Raw genomic sequence first — 6,013 nt, 5'->3', positions numbered from 1 at the left:
TGACACGGCCAAAACCGGCGGTCTGTGCGCGGCGGGAGTTTTGTATGGGACGAGAGTGTCCCGCACTTTGCAGCGGGTGGGTGCGAGCTTAATGTGACTGCTTTTTGTAAACGAGGCCTTAATTGTGCGTTAGGCTAACCGGTAGGCTCTCTGGCAGAGGGGGAGCTTTGCATTCTCCCCTGGAAAGGGAGGAGAGAGTGAAGTGCTCCCCAAAGAATCTCTGAGTTTATATGGTGCTAAAATGGAAAGTTGCAGTGAAAGTTCCCAGACCTGCAGAAATCATCACTCTTGTCTTCAGTACAGTATTCCAAGTGTTTGTGTTATCCTTAATTCATGGAGTGTGGCTCCAGAAACGAGAAGCTGCCACTCACAGCGTGGATTTTGTGACTCTTCATCGTGCCTCTTGTCCCATGTCTGTTGCAGGTGTTTATTCCATCTCTGAACAGGTTGCACTTTATTCATGCTTAGTAACAGCAAGATATCAGACAAGTAAATACCAGGCCTTTAAACACCAGCTGCTTAAAGACCCTGACTTTACTTTTTCCAATGTTACAGGCCGGGTGGGAGAGGTCTCCTTGCATTGCCCAGACTCCCTTTCTCGTTTCCCTGATCAGCTCCTGAAGCTGTACCTAAGACCTTTCCAGCCATGGCTCTCGTGGCACCGAGGTGGCTCACAGCAGGGGCTGCCTTTGCTGTGCTCTTCAGCGAGCTGGGCAGAGGTGCCTGCTGCTCTGGGCACCCTGCACCTCCCCTGAGGAGCTGGGGAACTAGTCTGCACGCTGCTGGCTGGTTTCCCCCTCAGCACGGGTGTTGCAGTAGGGAGGTTGAGTGTTAGCTGCCTCCCAGGTGAGGCCACAGGCTGTGCTCAGCGCCTGGCGAAGCGCTGTGGTGGTGAGTGGTGGCTGCAAGCTGTGCTGCTAGCCCAGGGTTATCTGCTCGACACAGTGAGGTGTTGCAGCTCTGTTTGTCTTGACCTGGTCATCTGCTACCAAAGGCCTCTCGTTGCAAAAGCATCTCACTGAAGAGCTGATAGTATTATCGTCTGCTAGTAGCTGAATAATCTTTAAATAACCAGGTTTATTCAGTATAAAACTCTGGTTTATGTAGGAGACAATAATTATTTGCTGGTTGATTGCAGCTTGTTGAAACTGTGTTGTGAACATGTTGAAAGTGCCCCAGTATGTACCACAGGTTAAGTGGGAAAGCAGGATGGTTCTGACAGGTTTAGGCTAAAGCATAAAATAACCCCCCAAACTGGACATGGATCTGAGTCGGTGTTTCGTGGCTGCTGTCCTGTTTATGGGGAGAGTCTGAGGCTCCCTAACCCCCCCAAAGGAGATGGAACATTAAACAATTCTGTAACCTAGCCGTGCTTTGCTTGTGCTGGTTTTGCTGGTTTTAAGTTTGTTATACCTAAAAGGATATATTTGGTTTGTGTGAGCCTACAGCTCAGGTTAGCCTGAAATGGAAGGTTTCAAAATCTTCTGAGCTGCCAACTCCAGGTCAGGCGCTGCAGTGTTGGAACCTTCCTGCTCTTTCATGCTGGAAGCAAATGTGTTGAGAAACATGCTCTGCATGTGTTTGTGGGAGTGCAGCACCCCACATTTTTGTGCAGTGAGTTGTGTGCAGCCTCTTGAATGTGGGCTTTTTTTTTTCCCCCATTAGTATTTATAGAATGAAAAGAATCAGTGGCAAGTGGTAAAATATTCCCCCCTTGCAAAAATCCTTGATTTAATCTAGTTCTGTAGAGGCTTTGTAAAGGTGTAGGCATCTTTTCCTGCACAGAACAGCAGGACTAAGTTGTCACTAGTGGTTTGTTACCAAATGTGAATGACGATTGTCTTCATTCTTAAGAGAGCTGTGACACTAACATTGGGGTGTGCAATACAGTGTTTTATCATGAATAGCTAAATAATTCAGAACAGGGAAGACTTTCCTGATCAATCACATTAACTGCATTCTTCAGAGTCACTGGGATGTGCTATGGTGGAAGAGTGAGGAATCTGGAATACCTTTGGAAGAAGTGATTTGACATTGCTGTCAGTATCTGTGCTGGACTCTTTAATGTTTGAGATGTGTCAAACCCTACATTTTCAAGTGAGTGCTGGGGTTTTGAGATGGTCTGTCCTGCATCATCTGCACCATACCTCAAGTGAGTGGATTGGTTTCTGGCTCACAGGTGGTGGCTGATCCATCCGGCTGCTCCTAGACAAGGTGGCTTTCCTTCTGTGGCACTTTGGGGTGAGAGAGAGGATGTTTGTTCCCTTTTGAGTAAGGGTGACAGAAAATAAGCCGAGCTGCATGTACTTTGGATAAAAACAGATTTCTACTGGGCTGTTCCTAAGTTTTGTTCTTGTTGACAAAACAGTGTCTTGCTTAGTTCTTACCCTCTCCTGTTCTCCTGGGTAGTCTCATGTACAGCACAACATGTACGTTTGCAGCCCCCACTGAGTCCCTCTTCATACACATGCTGTTCTGCTTGTAACCTGCCCTGTGTACTGCCTGAATCCAAATTTCTGGAAATGCTATGAAGAGGAAAGGCTGTGGCTTGGGGCACCTATAGTGTGCTCTCTTGGATACCTTGAAAGTGGATGAATGTCCTGAGACTTACTGAGACTCAACAGGCTGTATTTATTTCTATGTATGTATTTCTATTACCAGGCTCTAACTTCTAATTTCTGTGGGGGTGAATGGGTATTGGACTAACTTTATTCCCTTGCAGAGTACTTTTTCAGAACATCCTCAAATAGATTTAGGGCTTTGCAATTACTCTAGCACTTAGTAAAACCATCTGTGATGTGAAGCTGAAATGGTTGTGGGTGGTTTTGCTGCTTCCTACAGAGCTCTGGAAAAATTGGCACTCAGACTTGAGTATTCTGCTCTGAAGTACTGAGTCCAGTTCTGGCCTCCCCAGTTCAAGAGAGACAGGGAACTACTGGAGAGAGTCCAGTGAAGGCTTCGAAGAGGATGAGGGGTCTGGAGCATCTCTGTGCCCAGGAAAGGCTGAGAGCCTTGGGGTTGTTCAGCCTGGAGAGAGGAAGACTGAGAGGGGATGTGATCAATGCTTATCAAAAGCTAAAGGGCAGGGGGCAAGAGGATGGGGCCAGACACCTTCCAACAGTGCCTAGTGACAGGACAAGGGCTAACAGGCCTGAACTGGAACATGGGAAGCTCCATCTGTACATAAGGAGGAACTTCTTTGCTGTGAGGGTGCCAGAGCCCTGGAACAGGCTGCTCAGAGAGGTTGTGGAGTCTCCTTCTCTGGAGAGATTGCCTCACAGAGCTTTGAGTTGTTTTATTTGTCTGTCTTTGCTTTACCATTGCAGTTGTAGCTCAGGTTTGTGTTTGTTCGAGATGTTCATTTTGGGGAAATTGTTTGTAGAAACAGTTCTGTGGTAGTGATGCTTTTTCCCAGTGTATTTCAGATGGGTTTATAAAACATGAAAGGGGGGCAGGGGGAAGTGAAGACTGGCACACAGCAGGACAAAAGCCATGGCTAGCAGTACATTACTCAAGGTCATTTAGTCAGATAAGGGCTGGGTCTGCTTACTTTTGCTGTGTTCTAACTTTTGTGCTTATCTCCCTGCTGACCCTATAGTAAAAACTGAGGTTCCCATTTCAAGTTGAACGGAAGAAGTTAAAATGCATTTTATCTGCTGCATCTACTTAAAAAGCTCCACTTTTTGCAGGGTATTTTCTCCTGCCCTAGTGAGGTGGTGTGTTGGCTCTCTGTAATCCAGTGGCAGCTGGGAGGCTTTAGAGATAAGGGTGCAGGTTTAAATAAAGAGGGGGGGGGGGGAAAGGGGGAAATATCCCAAAAGCTGATAATGTAAACGTTGCTTTGACTCTCTTATTTTGCCCTTTACTTGAAGGGTTCTGTGCCAGAGTGGTAACTGTGTGCTAAGCATGAGTAGGGGTTTGCAGAGCTCTGGGAGTGGACAGCTTTGGTACTGGTGATCTGTTCATGCACACCTCTGTACTTTATGCCATCTTCTGCTAGCTACAGCCAGGGTTTTTCTTTCCTTTGAGCACATGGTGTGTGATTTCAGCTCCAAATTATCAGCTAGGAATTCCCTAAACTTACAGATTCATTTTTTTTAAGTAATTAACAACTAACAGAAAGAGAGCTCACAAAGGGCGTGTTGAAATGGAAAGTTCCAAATTGTGTCAGGGTGTGTTATACCTGACACCGCTCCTTTTGGCATAGCTTTTGTAAGTTCTTAATTTATTTTTTCAGCATTGAAATAGTAGGTCTTTGTACCTTCGTTCAAGTCCTCTGCATCCCAAATGTGAGGGGAAAGCATGTGGGCAGAGGGCTGGAACCATGGATGCAGTACAGCTTAAAAAAAAAGCAAGACATCACCTGGCACTCCCTGGTGTGGAATGGACAAGACGTGTTAATGCTTTCAGAATCCCATTTCTGGGGTCTGTTTGGTTCTGGAGATGTTGATACACAAGGTGCCTGTCATCAGAGCTTCACTACAGGATCACTGTGCTGGTACTGGAGGAAAATTTTATTTTCCAGCTGCTGGCATTTCTAACACAGTGAAGTTGTTGACTTTCTAAAAGAGGATGGGACAGAATGGACTGTGCGAAGAAAATGGTCAGGACTTGGAGCCCTTTTCATTCGAGGCATTGAAGAGAATGTTTTCTATTCTTTTCTTAAAAGCAGTGCTCTCAGTCTTTCAAGATTATTTCAGATAGCCTTTTTTCAGTACCCCATGTTTCTGAGTCTTGCAGTGAAATAACTGCCCAGCCGATAGTGTCAACAACCAGGGTTCCTGTAGGTGTCTTTCTGTTGCAGTAAAACTCAAATTTTAGAAACACCTTTAGTTATATTTGTCATTTGCCCTTGTCTTCATTTAAAACATATCTGTGTAAAATGCTCTTTCATCTGTTCCTTTTGCTTATTCTCTGGTGACATTCCAGTTACAACAGAGTGAGATCAGACTCCTAGTGAAGATCCCATTCAGTGGTTTTGCTGGAAAAGGAAGCAAACACTGTGGAATACACCCTGCTTTAGATCTGTAGCTGTAGCTACTTTGTTCTGCACTGCTTATTATAGCCAAGAACTAAATGTAGGCGAGGGGTGCTGTGAGGCTGCAGTTTGCCTGTCCCTCAGGGGGTATTAGCTCGGGTGCAGCGCCGGTGGAATGCACCAGTGTGATTCTAGAGCAGGCTTACATCAGTTAGCTTGGAGAGCAGGGGAAGGAGCTCACATCTGTCAGCATCCATCTGTGGAGATGTCCCCGAATGCCGTTGGAGACGAGCTTAACCTTACACTTGCATTAAGTGATGTTTAGGTGCCTCTCTCACCCAGTTTGCCCAGCTCAGTCCCCCCTTACTGCAATCCCCGACTGTCTCCTTTTACCTTTGAGTGCCCTTCTGACTTGGCAGGCCAGGGCTGGTACCTCTCTGTAAGGGACAGAGTCAGAGGCACAGGGTTTGTGCTGTGTTGACTGCTGCAGGAAATTGGAAAGAATTCTGGGCTAGTAGTTTGCCCACTGGCTTATTATTCATACAGTGAACACAAGATGATCCAGTTGCTTTGACAAGGAGTTCCCAAACCGGTCCTTGTACTGTGTATCTTCACATTCCTCTCCCTCCAGTCCCCCCACTGGTGTGTGGTTATGTCTTTCTGGGTGTGCAGGGACACGGAAGGAAGTGTGTCCTCTCCTCCGTGGCTGTGGTGGTGGCAGCTTCTCTAGGACAAAGCTGGTGAGCTAGTTTGAACTCTCCTTGCAAAATTTAGCTTGCTAGCTGTCCTTAGACTGAACAGACCTGAATGTTACATTCCAGGGAGTAAATGTCTCCTTGTGATCAGGAAGAGAAACTGAGTGAAAGCAGTCTTAATTAAACAAATATTAAAGTAAGCAGAAAATAGTTTAGTTTACAAATGAAGCACTGCTGTCTTGGAGTTGTATAGTAAATAGCTGAGAGAAGATTAGGCCGGGGTAAGTGCCTTGTTGGAGGAGTGTTTAGCTGTGGTGGCTGAAACTTCAGGTATGCTAAT

Source organism: Merops nubicus, unplaced genomic scaffold (assembly GCF_000691845.1).
Source record: "Merops nubicus isolate BGI_N331 unplaced genomic scaffold, ASM69184v1 Scaffold16296, whole genome shotgun sequence".
In the NCBI taxonomy this organism is placed as follows: domain Eukaryota; kingdom Metazoa; phylum Chordata; class Aves; order Coraciiformes; family Meropidae; genus Merops; species Merops nubicus.
Note: the sequence above shows the minus strand (reverse complement) of the source record.